The following is a 21,323-nucleotide window of genomic DNA, read 5'->3' on the forward strand; positions in this document are numbered from 1 at the left end:
TCTCGTACGTGCCGACAAACAGCGAGATTCAAGAAGGGCTTAAAAAGTCCCTTTAATTTCTTTCTCTCACCCTCTCCCTCTTCCCATAACCCTACCACTTCTCTTTTCCACTCTTATTATCCATTATTATTTCGTTTGTTAATCTTCTCGCTTATATAACATTTTTGGAAAACGAACTCGTTTGTTGTGTTTTGTTATATACGTTTTCTTTTTTACTAAATTAATACACACGTAAATATCTTCATTCATTAATTTCTCCATTCATCATCGTGTTAACATTTAATCGTTTTATTGATTATTTTGTATCGTTGTACAGTTATTCGTTAAATTTTTCGTTTCTTAATATTTTTATGATATCACGTATATTCAAAGAGTTTTGACACTTCGTTATGCAAATTAATCGACGTATTCGTTCATATTTATTACTTTTACTATATTGACATTTAATTTTTGTGTTAATTAATTCCTTATTTTATTGTATATATATATTTTTTTTTCACGTTATTTCTTTGGTTCATCTTACGTTTCTTAATTTTTTTTTCTTTTTTTTTCTTTTCCTTTTTTTTTTTTTTTTTTTTTTTTGTAGACATGTTATACAAATGTAAGAGAAAAATAAGGACAGAGTGTGCAATACTTCTTTATATAAATTAATAGATATATTCATTTATATTTATGTATATCACTTTATCCTATTACAACATTTAAATTAATTTATTAATTTATTTTATTAATTATTAGGTAATAATTATCATCAATGATATAATAATTATTAAATGATAATAATTAGACAAGTGATAAATATAAAATGAATTTATTATTAAAAATATTAATATTTGCAATTTTATAAATTGGACAAAGAGAAAGAGAGAAAGAGAGAAAAAAGATTGAGAGAGAGAGAGAGAGAGAGAGAGAGAGAGAGAGAGAGAGAGAGAGACTCTGTATTTTCATTTTGATAATGTCAATAAGATCTTATCGTTTGCTCATAATTCAAGAATAATTAGCTTACACATTGTGTAACACAATTGGACAAGCGATAAGAAAGTCGTAATTGTGTAAGAAAGGAAGGGTTATCGAATAATAAAAGAAAAGCAATATATTTGTTGGCACGCGAACGTTTATTCCGCGTTGCGTTTATTCTGCTCGATTTCCAAGGGGAGAGAAGCCACGTATCTACGTATCTAAGTACGTACGTACGTGTACATACATACCATCTATGTACCTAAGTACATAGATAGATAGATACATCGTAGGCGTACATATATGCCTGGCACGTCGTAAGAAGCTAATCCAATAAACTCTAAGCCATTTAAATTTGCATTCGCGCCATCTTACCACGATCTTTACACTCCTTATAACAAGATTCTAACCACCCCATCCAAAGAACAATTTTATGAAATTCTCCAACAAAAATTTCTTCCTACGATAAATTAATTAAATATGATCTCGCTAGCGTTCATAATAATAATTATTATTACATGTAAACGAAACGAAGATATCGTTCGAGGAAAGTGCATGGATACGAAGCAAATACATTTTTTTTCTGTTTTTTCTTTTTTTGTTCTTTTTTTTTTCTAAATATCCCATATATAAATTTTATGAATATTTAAATCATTTTTCGATGGATATATATATATATATATATATATATAATTTCTTCGTGTAAAATCGGTCAAAAATAATCCAAAAATAAAGATTTTATTTTTCATGCGTCAGATTAAACTTTTACATTAACATAACCATTCAGTAATAGATATTTCCGATATGAAATATTATCCAGACGGTTTTTCTTTTCGAAGAGAAATAACTACTTTATCTGTTGATAAACAAATAAATAATCTTCGTGAAAGGTCTTTTATCGTAATATTAGAGTCATCGAGAATTGAACTCGAAGTGCGTTAGACTATAAAATTAATTATATATAATATTATAATATTATAACTGTAAAACTATAAGGCATCATCGCTTTCTAATAAATAACTTAATATTAGACCGATAATGTTAAAAAGAGTATAGAGAGAAAAAGAGAAAAGGATAGAAAGAAAGAAAGTTTTTGGATAAAAAATGTTATTACGACGAAAGGCAAGTTAAGTCTCCCGTTAATTCCTATCTTTCTCCAAGAGATAAACCACCATTGAACTAATTATATTATATTATTATTGATCATTCGGTTATTATTTTATTGTAAAAGAAATTTGTTGTCTTATTGAGGAAAAAAACAGAAGAAAAAAAAGAAACAAAAAAAAGAAAAAGAAAAAAAGTACAAACGTTTTCATTCGACTGTGGCGCGCAATTGCAAAATTAAATATGTACATCGAGGACATTGGAGATAAGGCTTCGACCATTGTTATCAGCCTTTTCGATGTAACGCGAGGTGCGCTGCCCGCCTGCGGGCAAGCGTGTATGTTTGTGTGGATTTTATAAAAAAATAAAACAAACTTCTAAGTATCATACCTAATAATACAATAATTAACTGAGATTCTTGTGAAAAGTAAAATTGTTTACCACTGATACATAAAAACCTTTGTAATAAATTTCTTGTAAAAATTCCGTAGGCGGTAAATATATATATATATATATATATATATATATATATATATATATATATATACACGTATATCGATAAATTGTATGTAGGTTGAAAGTAAAAACAAAAAAAAAAAAAAGAAAGAAAATAAGATAATAATAAAAAAAAGGAAGTAAAAAAAAAGGGGGAGAAGGAAGTGTCTTTCGACCTATGTGTTCTCTTCGTCAGTTTTATCAGTCTTAGACACTTTCAAGGTGAAATTTATGAAAGGCTACGTGTTCATTTCTATATAATCTCTCAAAGAAAAAGACATAGACAAGAGTAAAGAAAGAAAGAAAGAAAGAAAGGAAGGAAGGAAGGAAGGAAGAAGGAATAAAAGATAAAGAAAAGACAAAAAAAAAATTAATAAATAAAAAGAAAAAACAAGAAGAAAGAAAAACAGGAAAAATCGAAATCGCGTAAAACGATCGTACCTACTATTATTTACAATTTCACAGATACGCGTATCATTATTTTTGATCGGCCGAGTGAGTGAGTGACTGAGTGAGTGAGTGAGCATATAATAATAATTTATGGTTCGTGCACGACAGAGCGATCGACAGAGTTTAACCTACATATACTCTCTACGTCTAATCATCCGCTAATTACCGCTCAAAGAGACCGAGGGAAAACCAATAGGGGGGACCTACTTCGATTACACGCCTCTTGACTATGCAATTTCTTCAATGACAAAAAAAGAAAAAGGACGAGGAGAGCCAAGAGAAAGAAAAAAAAGAAGAAGAAGAAAAAAAAAAAGAAACAAAAAATTAAAATAATGATAATAAATAAATAAATAAGAAGAGAAGGATGATGAAAGATACCCCATGGGCATTCGTTAAGACGATTTAGAAGGATGTGGTTCTCGATTGGATTATTATTCCCTTTTTTTTTCTTTCTTTTTTTATCCGTTAATTTTTTTTCTTTTCTCTTCTTCCTTTCTTTCTATCAAATCGATATATATATATACATATCTCGAACGATCCTCCCCAACGGCATATTCAACCGGTAATGAATTCCTTTGCGTCGCCTAGTTACTTCCTGCACTTCTGCACTCAGCACGTTCGATACAGCTACGTGTATATGTATATTATTATACATACGTACTCTTCTCTCTCTCTCTCTCTCTCTTTCTCTCTCTCTCTCTTTTTCTCTCTCTCCTTCCCTCCCTATAGTATTCCATATACATATCTAATTGAGAAGAAAACGAGGGAGCCTATTCACTAGATATTCCTAATTATATTCATCGAAAGTTTTATACTGGTTGGCGCAAAAAAAAAAAAAAATGGAGATATATAGAAGATTTTTAAAATAAATTATTCCTTTCTCGAGAATTTTTAGAGATTTTTTTTTTCTTTTTTTTTTTTTCTTTTTTTCAAATTGTAAAACTATCAAACCCAAAAACTTTTGGCTCCATTCAGACTATTGAGAATCGCTTGAACGTCATAAAAAAAAAAAGAAAAGGAATAAATAAAGAAATAAAAAAAGAAAAAAAAATAAATAGAAAAGAATTTAAGAAGAGAAAGCCTTTTCATTGGATTATATTCGTTAAAAGTTTCATATAGAATAAGGCCAAAAGTGTCAGTAGATGATTTTTAAAAATTAATTATTCCTTTTTTCGAGACTTTTTAAGCTGATTTTATCCTTTTTCAAATTGTAAAAGGACAAACATAGGAACTTTTGATTTATCCTTTATAAGAATTGTTTGAGAATCGTAATAAAAAAAAAAAAAAAAAAAGAAAATAAAAATAAAATAAAATAAAATAAAAAAAATAGTTAAGTTATCAAAGAGATAGTCTTTTTCATTAGGTACTCTTAATTGTATTCATCAAAAGTTTTATACAGGGTGGTCCTAAAAAAGTTACTAGGTGATTTTTAAAAGTCAATTACTCTTTTTCCGAAACTTTTCAAGCTAATTTTCTTCTTTGTTATTTTTTTTTTCTTTTTTTTTTTCGAAATTGTAAAACCTAGAAAAGCTTAGGAAGTTTCGATCTAATCTGTATAAGAATCGTCAAAGAAAAAGAAATAAATAAAAATAATAAATAAAAAATAAAAATACAAAATAATAAATAAAAAATAATAAGTAAAAAATAAAAGTTGTCATAAAAAAGAAATGCTTTAATATTACTTTCTAAACGGCTGAACTTAAATATCACAATGAACAAAAATATTGTGAATAACCTGTTCTCTTTCTCTCTCTCTCACTCTCTCTCTCTCTCTCTCTCTCTCTTTATATTCTTATTACATAGGAACTCGACATCTTAAAGAATATTTCAAGGAAATTTTTTTAAAGTCCATAAACGCGATACATCCTTGTTATATTCCAGGTATTTATTGCTTTGTTTCGTTAAGGTAATAAAAAAGAAAATAAAAAAACAAATTATAGTTTCTATCTGTCTGTCTCTCTACTTGACATTCAACAACTTAACTCCATCGAAAAAGCTAATACAAAATTTGAAAATTTCTAGTCCTACATATTCCTTTCGGCAAGTATTTAATTGGGATATAATATCGAGGTCACATGGGCCATTAATTAATATCACGTGTTGTTAACTCTTATATTTTTAGAAAGCCAAATTACAAGTTTTCTATCACGTTCGATTTATTATTTTCATGTTCGGCTTAACGGACGTTTCAGCTTTTTAACAAATTTTTTATTTTTATCCACGTCTAAATGAGAGAGATTTTTACACGCGGATGAATTATCGATAAAAACGTCAAGTTATAAGCAAGAAGATGAAAATGTTTTTTTTAGCCTTTTTTTTTTTTTTTTTTTTTTTTTTTTTTTTTTTTTTTTTTTACGTACGTATGCGCGCGCATTGTATACGATTGTTCGTATATCTTCATTTATCTATTGCAAACAGATGAGGATGTCACGAAATTACAGAATCAAGATGGCCTGGAAACGTCGTGTACAAATTACTTATTCTTTTGATATAAACTTAAGGAAAAAGAAAATATTACAAGAGGCGAAGAAAGCCAACAATCTACGTACATAAGTGCATACGTATGTATGTAAGTTCAACTCTAATCTCACGTTCACGGTCACGCGAATCTAAAGGAACGATGAAAAGACCTTTTTAGTCCGCCATTGAGTCGGTAAAACGGGGAAGAATCTTTTATCGTGAATGTAAGGCTTCTTCTTCGACGAAACAAAAACTTGAAAAAATGAAGACGTCTGCGGAAAAGAGATTTATATATATCTTTTTGATGATTCTTTTTTAAAAGGAACTAAATGTATTTTAAATAGAAACGAAATTCAGCTGGGAAATACATTTACAATGTACCTCGTCTATACTACGATGTTTATTTCACTTTCGTGAGGCTTTTAAAAATCGAATAACTTTTCAATGCAATTCGTATTATATCTTTAACAAAAAAAAAAAGAAAAAAAAAAAGAAGGATAGAAAAAAGAATCTAATCTCAAAATTACGATCAATTCGAGACATAATCATCGAAAAAATATATTTACTCGAAAATAACTTCGATGAAGACAATTCACAATCGAATGGTCGATTGAACATCAAGAAATAAATCTATCGATATTCTCACGATAATTTTTTTTCTTTTTTCTTTATTGTTTTTTTTTTTTTTTTTTTTTAAGCATCAAGTTATTTATAAAATGACTATCCTTGTACGAGATATATTTTTATTAAAATACACATCTAAACGTTCATCAAGGACATACTATATTCTATAAACGTGGAAGTAATGAAAATTTATTTTTCGCCTGTATGCGGTAAATTATTAAATATAACCATGAAGACCGAGAAAAAGAGAGAAAGAGAGAGAGAGAGAGAGAGAGAGAGAGAGAGAGAGAGAGAGAGAGAGCCAGAAAGCGAGAGAGGGAGAAAGCGAGAGAGAGAAAGAGAGAGAGAGAGAATGTCTTCCTACGAAATCTAATTGCGAATCTAGGACGGTAAAGAAAGATTAGGACGTTGCAAGAGCCTAAAAGACACGATTAACGGTAAATTTAAAGCGATGCGAAACTTCATGTAAATCTACAACACCTACGCTACTGTTCGAGATATACTTGTGAATGGCAAATGTTATATACGTACATTCATATATACATATATATATATATATATATCTATATATATATATATATATATATATCGGTTGCTTCGATTTACATATGGTAAAGCTACTGCCGAGCTTGGTATGCGCCATTCTTTTGCGGTAAAACGACACCGTGCATAAATCGACAACGTTTCTCGTTAAATTCCACTATACCACAGGTTATTGTACTCTCTAACAGAAAATACCACCAATAGAACGGAATGGATTTTCTGAGCGTCGTATGTGTTACAAGCTCGCAAATAAATCATTATATGAACTTCGTTCAAATAAAAAAAAAAGAAAAAAAAAGAAAGAAAGAAAGAAAAAAAATATAAAAGAAAAAAGGAAGAAAAAAAGAGAGAAAAAACAAAGGAAGAAAGAAAGAGAGAATAATAAGAAAACAAAAAAAAAAAAAATATTTGAGAAAAATTCATTACCTATACGATATATCGACCTAAAGATTGATTTCTTTTTATTTTTCTTTTTATTTTCTTTTTTTTTTTCTTTTTTTTCTTTTTTTTCTTTTTCTAATTCTAAGGCACAATCTAGTAAGCAAGTATTTTCAAGAGATTCACAAGTAGGTGATGGCCGTAGTAAAAATAAAATAATACACGGTAAAGTATCGTGCAACAATCCTGCAATCACACTTAATGCAAATTAAGCGTAGGTAGATCGATCTGTTCACTTCGTGACTTTTGTATCAGCATACTTACGATTTGTTATTTTTCGATGTCGAACAACGATCGATCATTCGATCGACCGTTCATGATCTTTTTCTCCCCTCCCCTTTCTTTTTTTCTTTCCTTTTTGTTGTTGTCAACGTAGGTAAAAGAAACAATTCGACGCTAAAGAATAGAATTAGAAACGAGTGAAAAAGTGTGATAGGGGGGGGGATGGGGGGACGAGGGAAGGGAGAAAAAAGAATTCCCCGAAGAGATCGAGACTCGCCTTTTCCGTGCTGACTTTCCATATCGATCGACAACCGATACGAACCATAAACGGATGTAACGGATTCGCAACGACGCGAAAATGCAGCACGTGCATGCAGCTCTCTATCTCTATCTGTTATACGCGTTTAACAATCATAATGTATCGTCGTCGATGGCGTGGGTGAACCTGATTGAGAAAATAAGCTAGAAAAATATTTTTAAAAGTATAAGAAAAAAGAAACAAATCAATGTGCGTAGAGAAAAATGTCGAAGTAAAACAACAGCTGATTTTGTAGATCAATAACACCACTCCTATTTGTCCTTTCAAGAAAAGAAAAGAAAAAGAAAAATAAAAAAGGAAAAGAAAAAAAGAAACGTTACTTTGAAGAGGAGAGTATAAATGAAGTGTATAATATGCCCACCAATATCTTTGTGATTGAGAAAATAAAATAAAGAAATATATATATACATATATACGTAGAGAAAAATGTCAAAAAACAGCTGTTTCTGTAGATCAATAATACACACGCATAGACAAATTATAATATGCCCAGCAATATCGTCTTGATTAAGAAAAAGTAAAAAAAAAAAAAAGAAAAGAAAGAATGAAAGAAAAAAAATTAATACATACGGTGGAGAACGAATGAAATAGCTGATTAATCAATAAACGATACTTTTGATAAGTGAAAGTATGCCGATCAATATCTTTCTGATTGAAGAAAGTAAAAAAAACAAAAAAAAAAAGGAAAAAAAGGAACAAAAAAAAAAGAGAAAGAAATTAATGTGTTCACGAGAGAACGTTAAAAACAACTAATTCTATAGATCAATAATATCTAAACGATACTTTTGATATATACACGAAGTATAATATAATGAATTCACTAATATATTTTCATCCTCGAAGTTGCATCACAGCCAATTGTATTGTCACTTTTGCTAATGAAAATTTCTGTTTACGATAGCTATGTCTAGAAAGAAGTATCCTTGTCATATTTCCATATTTATTACAACACATTATAAGGATTCCATTAGAAATATGAAGATCTACGTAGGAGCAATCTTACAATGTATAATAATATATAACGTCGTATCGATTTCATAGTGATTATATAATATATCCCAACATCGATCTAAATAATATCTTTTATTTTTCAAGAGAAACTTACGAATCATTTACTTGAAATATTTGATAAAAATAAATAGTTTAAAAGACGTCGGATGAGAATGCCTTTAGATGAATATATCATAATCGTACGAGTTATTACAATGAATTTGAATCGAGTTCGAGAATAATAATAAGAGAACGTAAAGAAGGCTTTGATAACTTCTTGAAAAAAATCAAGAAATGATGATATGTATATATATACATACTATATACATATATATATATAGATACTATTATATATCTATGTATGTATAGTGTACACGAGGGGTCTTCTCTCTCGTAGCTTTGGGTACGAGTCCACTCCGTACGTGGAACGACTAGCTGTGACCCTAATAACCTCGTTGGCTGTTCCCGACGATCAATTAATTATCGCCTAATTGGCGTTAAAGCGAGCGAGTATCGTCGCGATAGACCTGCAGGCAGAGCTCTCCAGAACGACATCCAATGACGGCGATGGTGATGGTGATGGTGATGGTGATGGTGGTGATGGTGGTGATGGTGGTGATAGTGGTGGTGTGTTCTACCTAGGAGTATTTAAAATTTGCCTACGTGCTCAAATCTTTTGGGATGTGAAAAATATTTTTCCTTTAACTACTATCGTTGACAGAATTCGAAAAAGATAATTAATTAAATTCATACGTTGTGTTTTATGTTGCTTACTTGCTTTCTCTCTCTCTCTCTCTCTCTCTCTCTCTCTCTCTCTCTCTCTCTCTCTCTCTCTCTCTCTCTCTCTCTCTCTCTTTCTTTCTCTCTTAATATTAAAATATTGATATGTTTAGATATATTGATATTTTACTTTTACAAAGAGAAAGAGAAAAAGACATTATCTTTGAGAAGAAAATTGAACGGCACAATTGACTTGAAAAAAAAAAAAGAAAAAAACAGAAAAGAGAAAGAAAAACAGAAAAAGAAAAAAAATTGGAACACAACATCAAAGAGACACGATTATCGGTACGAGGCCTCGACTGAGTAACAAGACGATATAATGGAAACTCTGTGACTCGCCGTTTTTGGCGACAGAAGTGTTCTCTTTCGTTTCACGATTTCGTCGAGCTAACGGGTGCACTTCTGTTCAAGGACTGATAGAAGGACGCTCATGAATCCATTAAAAAGGATGAATCATTACGGGGATTTAGGTCCGATCGGCGGATAATAAGTTTGCCCTTATTGGATCATACATCCTTTACTCGTTCTTGTATTTTCTTTCTTTTTTTTTTTTTTTTGCTTTCGATTTCTTTTTTTCTTTTATCCTTCTTCTTTCCTTCCTTCCGAAGATACTTTATAAATAATTATTAACGAATCAATCGATTTTCAATTTAGGTCAGGGAATTTGTTTTACGTCAGATTAACCCTCTATAACGTTATGTAACTTTGAAATTAGACGTACGCTTATATTTCCATATTTTATGTAAGTTACATCGACGCGAACTTGTTTGTTACCTTATATACGAAGTTTTGCAATTTTGTTTTTCTCTATACTATATTATACTATATTATTTTACGATATATACATTATTTACAGTATTATTTTAATAATATAAAATAATAGTAAAATAAAGGATAATATGAAATGTTACATTATATGTATATATTAATACGTTTTTATCATTCTATAATATATATATATATATAGTACAATTACGCTTGTATTAAGCTAATTATATTTAGTACACTATACTAGCATACATATGTAATACTGAACTTTCATATTACATAATTTGTTTGGTAGGTACAACCAAAAATTATGTTGTAGAGAGTTAACAATTAATTAAATCATGCTCTGTTAATTAACGCACCTAAAGAGTTTCGATAGATAGAAAAAAGGAAAAAAAAAAACCCAGAAAAAGAAAAAGAAAAAGAAAGCACTAATGCAACGAACTCGTAACTATGACTTCTGCACATTGCACTTCCTGAATTCGACTTTTGTCTCCCTCCATTTCTTTTTTCTTTCTTTTTCTTTCATCTGTCCTACCCTAAAATCCGATGTAGCAGCATATTCGTGAGATGAACGAGCTCGATGACTTTTTTCAAAAATTTACTAATTCTAAAAAAAAGGTCTAGGAATTCTCTCTCTCTTTCTCTCTCTCTCTCTCTCTCTCTCTGTCTCTCTGTCTCTCTCTCTCTCTAGGTTGGTCAATCTATCGAGGTCTCGAAATTCATCGGTGTATTTTATCTCACTGATCTTCGTTTCTAGCTATCTCTTAGGAGAGAAGAGAAGCCAACTCTCAAGACAGCACACGTCGTCGTTCGTTCGGCCGACTTCGTCGAGTGTCGTTCGTTCTCCGAGCAGTGCTAAGAATACTGCGGGCAGCCATATTTGGCAATGAGACCGCGTGGCCACGGCACGTAGCCCGCGAACTTACCCGAAAGGCTACTTCTTCTTCTTCTTCTTCTTCTTCTTCTTCTTCTTCTTCTTCTTCTTCTTCTTCTTAACCTTCTTCCTTCTCTTTTTTTAAAAGAAAAAAATAAAAAAAGAAAAAGAAAAAGAAAGAAAAAGAAAAAAGTTAAGAAGATAACAAAAAACAAAACTATCGTTGTTGACTACCAATTTTTTTTCCTAATCAAATTTTCTGCATCACTTGTTCTCATAGACATTGTTAAAATCTCTCCTTTTTCCTTCTTTCTTTTCAAGAGGAAAGAAAAGAAAAGAAAAGAAAAGAAGTTAGAAGAATAAAAGTATGATCGTAATAATTACTAATTTTTTTTTCTAATCGGATCTTACGCAATGGCTTTTTCGAAAAAATTCCGAATTTCTGCCTTATCCTTCTCGAAAAATAAAAGAAAAAGAAAAAGAAAAAAAAAACGAAAAAAAAAAAAAAGAAAACATTTAATTATGAACATAAGTACGATTATGATTATCACCAATTTTTTCCTAATCAATTTTTTTTTGCGCAACTTCTTTGAAGACATTTTGAAACTCAGCCAATCTGTCTTTGGTATCAACGACGTGGCCTAAATGAAGATGCAAAAAAAAGAAGAGGAAGAGATGTAACCTCGGTTGACCCTTTTAGATAATCCCTCGTAAGAATGTTATTGGCCGATCAAGATAAGAAGAGAGAGAGAGAGAGAGAGAGAGAGAGAGAGAGAGAGAGAGAGCAGAGTACTTCTTTCCGTTTATAAATGGACCACGGTTCAAACTCCTCCAGAATTAACTCAGATTTAATATGCGATCGATGATGTAGAAAGAGAGAGAGGGGGGGGGGAAGAGAGTCCGAACGAGTTTGCACTTTGGGCTATAAAAAGTCGAGCAAGGGTTGTTAACCTGTTAGAAAATTGCAAGAACTTTGTAAGAGAGAGTGAGAAAGAGTTAGAAAGAGGGTTGATCGATTATGTTTCATCTTTTCACTTAAGATTTATTTTATTAGTATTTTTATTCTTTCACATATATTCCAAGTAAATGTGTGTGTGTATATGTATATATAACGTACGATATATATATATATATATATATATATATATATATATATATATATATATATACGTCGTACGTTAGAAACTAACCTGTCAGGATGATAGTATTTTGAGAAGAACATATGGTTTTACGGAATAGACGAATATGATATTTATCTATGTACATACATATATATATATATATATATATATATATATATATATATAAATACATCTATATGTATGTTAGAATATGTTACATCAGATAACAGATTCTATTACGAGTCTAGTTCACTGAATAATTAGAGATACAATGAGAATAATAGGAAGATCGATAATGAGTTATTAAAATGATAATGATCATGAGAATATTCTAATAATAATTGAGTTTACAAATCAGTAGTAGGAGAGAATTTCGAAAGTTGCGTTTAATAACGATCGTCGTATATAATTAGATTTCACTTTCAATTACAAAGCACTTTTGAATCAATGTCCAATCTATGCCAATATGTACACACACACAAACACACATACATATATGTATGTACATACAACTTGCGAAATAATTTGTGAAAGACAAGGCATCGTATGCGAAAAGTCAATTGCTATCACCTATTACCCCTTCTCCTATTATTTTCAGTTAATCGGTATGAAAGGTTAAAGGATAGTATTATATGTAGGGTTGCGTCGCGCCCACCTTTCGATTTGTAGGTCAGGTCAAAGAGGGGTGTGGTAAATGGTTTAAGTGCTGATCTTACAATGATTTATAGACTACCTATGTCTAAACTATATAATATCCATCAAGACACACTTTAAAGGTACGTTCAGATTAACCGAGTTAAAACTACAATTCTGTCAATATCAACCTTTAATAAATATTTCATTTTTTTATTATTTATTTATTCATTTATTTATTTATTTATTTATCTTTTTTTTTTTATTTTACTTTAATATAAAGAACCTTCACATTTTCAAAGGGACTTTGTAGAGACCAATGTAAAAAAAAAAAAAAAAAGGAAAAGTGGAAAAGCACAAAAAAGAAAAACCAAAACAAAGAAAACTATAGTAATAAAAATAAAAAGAAAAAAGGAAAAGGAAAAGATGATAACGATGAAAAGGGCAACGACGAATAAAAAACGATAAAAAAAGCTAAGGTGGTTGTTTTCCTGAAAGAGGGGAGGAAGGATAAGATGAAGGGAAGGAGATTGGAGAGGAAATGGTGGAGGACGAGAGGGGAAGGAGGGAGGCTTAGAGTCAGAGGCCTGGCAACATAAACGGCAGTGAGAGTGAATGGATCGATGAAACCGTCTCGGCGGTGCGAAACACCATCGGCCAAAACGACGATGCACGTCTCGTGGACCCCAGAAGATCCCAAAAGATACGGGGCACTTTGCTCAATGATATTTCAATCGTTTGTGGCTATAATAAAATCCAACGAGTGATCAAGGATCTATAATTACGATCCCGTTTACAAAATGCGAATCTTTCGAGTCTTTCCTTTTTTTTTTTTTTAATGAAATTGAAATTAAAATTAAAATAATTAACATAAAAAAAGAAGATGGTCATAGATATGTACATGTAAGCCTGTAACTTAATAATATTGCAATTTTTTATCACTAATAGCCTGTTATATTAATTCTTCAAGAAAATTTTCTTGAAAAAAAAAAAGAAACAAAAGAAATGAAATAAAATTAGTTTTATTATTATTTCGACCTCGACAAATCCTAATACGCCTAATATTCCTAATACGTAGTAATACAGCAATTGTTTATCCCCTATAATCCTGCTGTGTGTTCCTCCAAGAAAATTTCCTAGAAAAAAAAAAAGGAAAAAGAAAAGAAAAAGAAAAAAACAGAAATTAAATAAAATTGATTTTATTGAATAATAAAGAAAAAGAAATAATAAAAAGAAAAAAAAAAAAAGATTAATCGTCTTGACCACGGCAGATCCTAACCAATTATTTGTAGCGGGCGCACAGACACACACACACAAGCACACGTAAATGTTTTAATATTCAAAAAGTTTAAGCAAATTGTCAGACGCTACTAACAACGAAGTCAAAGAAATAATCTCTGTGCGGAAAGATTTGCCAAAGCTTTTTGATATCAAAAGCCGATAAAAGTAAATAGACAAGAACGATGGTAGAGTAAGTGCCTTCGAGGAGTTTCTTGTTAAGGAGTCCTCTTAATTGAAACGCTCTTGTTCGTGTCACCGACACTACAAACCTCCCTCTTCTTCATTCGAGCCACAATTGTGTCGGGGCCGCCATATTTTTGGGATTCTACATCAACTATCTTTGATTCGTCGTGTGTCGTATATGCCAATTATCTTAAAAAAGAAAAAAAAAATAATAAAAATAAAAAAAATAATAATAAAAAATGAATAATAAAAAAAATAATAAAAACAAATAATAAAAAAAGAAAACAAAAAAAAAGGAAATTCTTTGACATTCCCCGAAGGAATGAACTAAAGAAATTTTCTTTTGTCTTGGAGAGTTAATGTTTTATTTTCAGTCAAAGTGCACCTCGACTGTGTCTTATCGATTATTCGACGTGATACAAAAGGGAAAACTTTTATCGAAGGTATTGAAGGTATTGAAGATAGTACTCCAAGAAATATGTGCTCTACTACGTGATATATATATATATATATATATATATATATATATAATATATATATTATATATATAAAATGTATATCAAACTTCGTGACCCCAACCTGTCCCAATTTGAATCTTCCTAGCAACAACTACTACAACATCCATTCTCTTTTTTCGACGCAACGAAATCAATTTTGAAAGTGGTTTTAAACTTCTAGGTCAGAACTGTATGTAATAGATACATACATACATGCATACATACATACATACATACATACATACATATATACATACGTACGCACACAAAATATACGCGACGCGAATTTGAACGGTAAGATCATACAACATCTTTACGCATTCTATGAACACGTAGATAATTTATATTAATGTTGAAACGTTAGCATAAATAATCCAACATCGCACGTAAACGTGTGGTAATAACGAAATGACAAAGAAATGTCTAAAATAGCGATGACTCTTCCTGTAATATCAAATATACTAGATTAGCAAAATATATTTATAACTCGTCAGTTGTCATCAATATTTATAACAAAATTCAAAAATGTATTAAATTATTCTTTCGTCTCTCTCTCTCTCTCTCTCTCTCTCTCTCTCTCTCTCTCGCACTCTCTCTCTTTTACTTTTTCTAATACATGTTAACGTCTGATTTATTCTTTATAGATATAGGGTAGGCCAAAAGTTCTTAGGAGTTTTTAGTTTTACAATTTGAAAAAAAAAAAGAAGTAAATGGCCTGAAAAGATTCTCGATAAAGAATTTTTAAAAATCACTTAGAAACATTTTGTTCGGTCTATACTCATAACTATCACATAACATACAAAAGATGAACTTCCTATTAGATGTATTCTTTAAAAAGAATATATTACAATATCGATATCCTTTCTATTAGTACATATTAATTACTCGAGAAATGACCCAAAAAATTCATATAAAAAAGATCTCTTTGAATGTGCCAGACAAGCACTTCTAAAATTGCGACTCGAGTAGCAAGCTCAGCGCTTTTCGCGTCTTAAGAGTCTACCAGCGGCAGACCGGTAGTGTTCTTCGAGTAGAAGACTTCAGAGATTTACTTAAGGTCGAGACATCAAACGTGCGAATGTACGAGCGAATAGAAAAACAAAGAAATTTCTTCCGATATTTAATAATTTATTTAATTATCTTTCGAACGATAAAGAGGTACACATTTTTCAATTAAAATTTTCCATTAAAAAAAAAAAATAAAAAAAAAAATAAATAAATAAATAAAAATAAAAAAGAAGTCATATAGGAAAAAAGGAAAAATTTGTTCCCTTCGTCGTCATCATCATCGTCGGGAAATAAAATAAACTAAGGAAAAAGTGGTCCATTTATTTTTTCATCGATTAAATAATCAAAGAGACACGAGTTAAAAATAGAGATCCTCAAACGTGTTGAAATTATAAAAGAAAAAAGAAAAAAGAAAAAAAAAAAAGAAAAACAGAAACGAAAAAGAAAAAAGGGAAGGAAAAGAGATGAACAAAAAAAAATAAATAAATCAATACTTGAAATCCAAAAGGATTTATGGGATAGGGACCATTTATTAATTCTGCGTGAATAAGAATATATGTTTTGTAGAGACAAAACGGACGGTTCGAACAACAGTAAAGAATTTGTCCGAGAATCTGGGACAGTTTGATCGATAAAAGCGTAAATGTTGCAGCAGGGTTTCCTTGGCTGGTACTCTTAACATTTTTCCAGCCTACGGGTAAGGGTAGATTCCTAGTCGTCGTACCTACTTACTTCTCGTGAAACGGAAAATAAGATATCCGATGTAATTTTCAATATATACATATATATATATATATATATATGTATATACGTAAGTATGTGTACGTACATATACATATACAACGATTTCATATAACACGATTCATCACGAAGATGGAAAATTTTTTCCTCTTCTTGGTTTATTCTAAAAAAAAAAAAAAAAAAAAAAAAAAAAAAGTAAAGGAAAATAAAAAGAAATATCCTAAGCTCTTCGTGCCACGAAACGATTAAAGTGTATAATTACTTAGACAGATATAAACGCTTAGAGAGAAAGATGAGCTTATCGCATGAGTACTATATATAATACTGTATAGTACATATGTATATATGTATATATATATATATACATACATACATACATACGATTGTATTGTATTGTTTGTACATATATACATACATACACACCATTGTATTGTATTCTTTGTACATATATACATACTACATACACACCATTGTATTGTATTGCATTGTATTGTATTGTATTATATATACATATGCATATACATACGATACTAAAATATATAAATAAATAAATATATCGTTCTTATAAAATAATCGTAAAATTGCTTTATGTATGCATAGCGCATAGATAGATAGAACAAGGATTATACCATCGACCCGTGCACCGACGCAGCTCATTACCTTTTCACGTTGACGAGTCACGTTGTTGGGAGAATACTACTAAACACATGAAACATTTACCATCATTTGTCTCGATCGTATAGTTTTTCTTTTCTTCTATTTATCCAACGAAATAACAAACAGAAAAAGAAATGAAAAAAAAAAAAAGAAGGAGAAAAAAATGTTCGTCGTTCAATTGGCACACGAATTAATTAATTCGACATTAATCAACTATCCAAAGGAGTCGTAATTAAAGGAGATCATTTCTACGAAACATTATTATTACTATTATTATTATTAATTTCCAACAACTTTTTGTTTCATCTTAAATTCTAAACGATCCTTTCAATTTCGCAACTTGCGTTATGCCGTTTAATAAAAAGAAAAAAAAAAAAAAAGTAGAAAAAAAAACAAAGAAGATAAAAAAAATAACCTTACATCTTAATATTTCAAAGGGATTATCACCTAGACATCGATCTTTATCTACCAAATATGCCAATCTATTGTCTAACTCACATCTCTCCGACTTCTACTCTCTGACATTAGACCGTATCGCTGTTGCTCGTTCAAGGTCATGGAACGTCTGCAGCGTCCATACCGATGATGCAACGTTGTATATGCTGCACCGACACACAGGATCGATAACGTACGATATGATGATACATTTCGGATATTTCTATGAAAACTTTATACACTAAATTATCTTTACAATTATCTTAAATGAATTGTGAAGTATAAAAAGCTCTATAATATGTATATGTGTGTATATAAATAAATATAAATAAATAAATATATATATATATATATATATATATATACACGCACACACATTGCATATAAAAGGTTAGTACAAAAGTTCTCAAGTGATTGTAAAAATCAATTATTCTTTTTCGAAACTTCGTAAGGCTTGTAGTTAAGCTTTAAGTAGTTTTGAGGAAAAAAAAAGTCTGGAAGAGGAAACAAAGCAACAAACAAAAAGAAAGAAAGAGGAAACAAAAATAATTAGACTAAAAAATCTCGAAAGAGAGTAATTGACATTTAATATCGTCTTAGACATTTTTCACTGGCCTAAAAACATTTCGGTCAACTTGTACATATACGTATACCTATGCATATGCATATACATATATATCATTGACCTAGGAATTTACATTTCAACCTTAGTAAATGTATGTATGTAAGTCAAAGTCTATTTCACATCTTTGTCACATATAAATCAGCTTTAAACTGTAATGAATCATATATGTATATGTGTATATATGTACATATGTATGTATGTATGTATGTATAGATATCATTTTATTTCGAATCGAGTACAAAACCTTAATACGTGCCAGGTCTTCTTCCATATTACAATGTTCTAAACATTGCTCAAAATTTGTCGAAAATCTAAAAGAAATCTTATTTGGAATTGTCTGACGAAAACATAATCGTTCAAAGATTCTCAAAGCAATTGAGTAATAATTAGCCAATTGTACTAGCTATATATATATATATATATATATATATATATATATATATATTTGAAATTAATCCTGTTATGCATTTTTTGAAATTCGCGCTATTAAATGGTGTACATTTAGCAATTTTTAATTACCTTTTTAACTACCTTTATTTTGTTTCGTTCCGATGCTTAACGCATTCGAAAAGAAACTTTAAATATATTTTATGCTCGATTAAATCTCAATTAAATTATTTCGAACCATCCGACTTATATAAATGGAAATTTAAAAAAGAAAAGAAACAAGAAGAAGATCTAAAAATTTTCATGATCGTCATATTTGTAGTAATTTTTATACAAATATTTTTTATTTTTTTTTTATTTTTTTTTATTTTTTTTTTTTTTTTTTTTTTTTTTTTTTTTTTTTTTTAGTTAACGTAAGAAAAAAATTTGATTTAACGTTCAATATTTTAGGTTAAAATATATCCAATCTCGATCGATATCCTCCTATATAGATAAAAATTAAAAAATAAGAAAAAATGAAATCTATAATTTTCCATTATCAGCGTATTTATAGTTTCTTATATATGTATATATAAAACATATTTATTTATTTATTTATTTATTATTAGTTAACGCAAGTAAAAAAATTTAATTCGATATTCAATACTTTAGTTTAAAATATATTGAAATTCTCTTTTTGATGTAACGATATTTTGAAAATAATATATTAATATAAACCTTTAGTATCGAAAAGATAAATTTTTCTAAACTCCTTTTTAAATTTTACAATGCAATGCCATGTGATACATAGTAAATCAAAATGATTTGATAATACATACGTAATCATTTGAATCTCCCTCTTAATCTAATGTGACATTGTCAACATTACGAGAATATAACCAAAAAATTAGCTTAAGTTACTACGAGGTAATAAATATATATATGTACACACATAATAAATAACGTTTCACGAATGTAACATTCTATCCGACATTACACATAACTTCGATATCTCGTATCATTTAATATATTTAATTAACTACGGTAAGATAAGAGTAACTATCTCTATTTTCAATTACCATTTAAATTACACGTACGCAACGTATAAAATCCTAAATAATTTGTTTTCCAATCTAGTTTGCGTCTCACGAAATTGTTGAAAACGAATATATGTGTGTGCATACATCTGTTTTTTTTTTTTTTCTTTTATTTAAATGAGTTATAGAAAAGACAAAAAGGAATCAAAAAGTGTCGCTGTCATATCCGAAAATCGACAATCATTAAATAGGTAAACAGTGACGATAAAATCTAAACAAGATGCTTATAAAATATATACATATATATATATATATGTATACAATAAATCGAGTGAAATATATAGAAGATGGGATAGGGGAAGAAGGAGAAAGAGGAGAAAGAGGAGGAGGAGGAGGAGGAGGTGGAGGTGGTGGTGGTGGTTGAAATCGACTTACCGTAGCGCCCGTTTTCCCGTGAGAAAATCTTCGGGATGGGGAGGGTGGTATCGGTCGTCCTGAATTATGTCCTCTGACTTCTTCACAGGAAAAATAATTATCGTCTCTGTCACCGGCACGAGATGCACAAATATGAAATATCGTCGACACGTGAACGTTCCTTAAATATTTCGTTGATAATTCTTTATCGTCATCGCGACGTATCGTATAAACGTGTATGAACAGAAAGATTGGAGAAGAAAAAAAAACAAACGAGTAAAAGAAAGGAAAAAGAGAAACACACTCGCAAAAACATGGTACGAGTGACAACAACACAGACACTACGACCGCACCTTCGAAGCTTGCAGCAACGACTGGCTCACTCGTGCAGCTAACTTTCGTCTAAGGAGGAAGGACGCACACCGATTGGTCAACGTCACCGCGAACGACCAATCACGATCGATCGTATACGGTGCGTTGACCCCACCAACAAACCCGGCGCTTCTATTTCACGACGTGAAATCGAAGAGAGGGTGAAACGTGCGCGTATAACCACCGACACTGACGTTTGAAAATAAACTATGAACGAGAACGAAAAATAAATCAGTTCTCCTCCATTCCTCCTACTATTCACGCTTTCGGCTGCATCGAAGACGCTCTGCGTATCTTTGCATCCTCGTATTTCTCTGTCTCACGCACTCACTCACGACACACACACACACACACACACACGCACGCACGCACGCAAGCATACATGCATGCATCCACGTAACATGTACACCCTCGCTTTCTGTTACGCGAATAAATCGATGAAGTGCGCATGCGCTCACGTGGGTTGTCATGGAAACAAAAAAGTGTAGAGGGTGAGCGCATGCATCTCCTCTATGAAATTTTTTACGCGGCAAAATATAAACGAATATATTATATCAAATATGCCTTTGAATATGAATGCCTGTAAATTTCTAAATATCATCGTATATGTCGTTGTTAAAACATTTACGAATTATTACGAAATCCCCATCGTCGATTTTGTATATAACTAATACTGTGATATATCTTTCATAATTTCTAATCATTAGGTCAAAATTTTTTTTATAATACATTACCTGTACTATCAATAAAGAAATAAGATAAAATTCTTAAACTCACCTGACACACAACAAATTCTAAGTGCAGCACAAGTTGTAGCGAGTGCTTCTGAAAATATAATATATTATCATGCTCGTTGAATCTCCGTATTTCTTTCGTTTTCGTTTTCTTGATAATATAATTGAGCAGGCCAAATTGTTTCTTTTCAA

The 21,323-nt window shown here is 30.4% G+C and overlaps 1 protein-coding gene and 1 long non-coding RNA gene across 2 annotated transcripts in view; one reads left to right on the forward strand and one right to left on the reverse strand.

Annotated features, from left to right (window-relative positions):
* LOC124422960 overlaps window positions 1–20,179 on the reverse strand; it is a 45,882-nt gene extending 25,703 nt beyond the window's left edge. Inside the window, exon 1 of the mRNA XM_046960126.1 lies at window positions 20,047–20,179. The gene's annotated coding sequence lies outside the window, so the exon portion shown is untranslated. The remainder of the gene's footprint in view (window positions 1–20,046) is intronic.
* On the forward strand, window positions 10,345–13,151 carry LOC124422970. Its single transcript, XR_006941950.1, has 2 exons — window positions 10,345–12,924; window positions 13,084–13,151. It is a non-coding gene; the product is annotated as an uncharacterized LOC124422970 (long non-coding RNA).
* Window positions 20,180–21,323: the final 1,144 nt, after the last annotated feature.

Source organism: Vespa crabro, chromosome 3 (assembly GCF_910589235.1).
Source record: "Vespa crabro chromosome 3, iyVesCrab1.2, whole genome shotgun sequence".
NCBI lineage: Eukaryota > Metazoa > Arthropoda > Insecta > Hymenoptera > Vespidae > Vespa > Vespa crabro.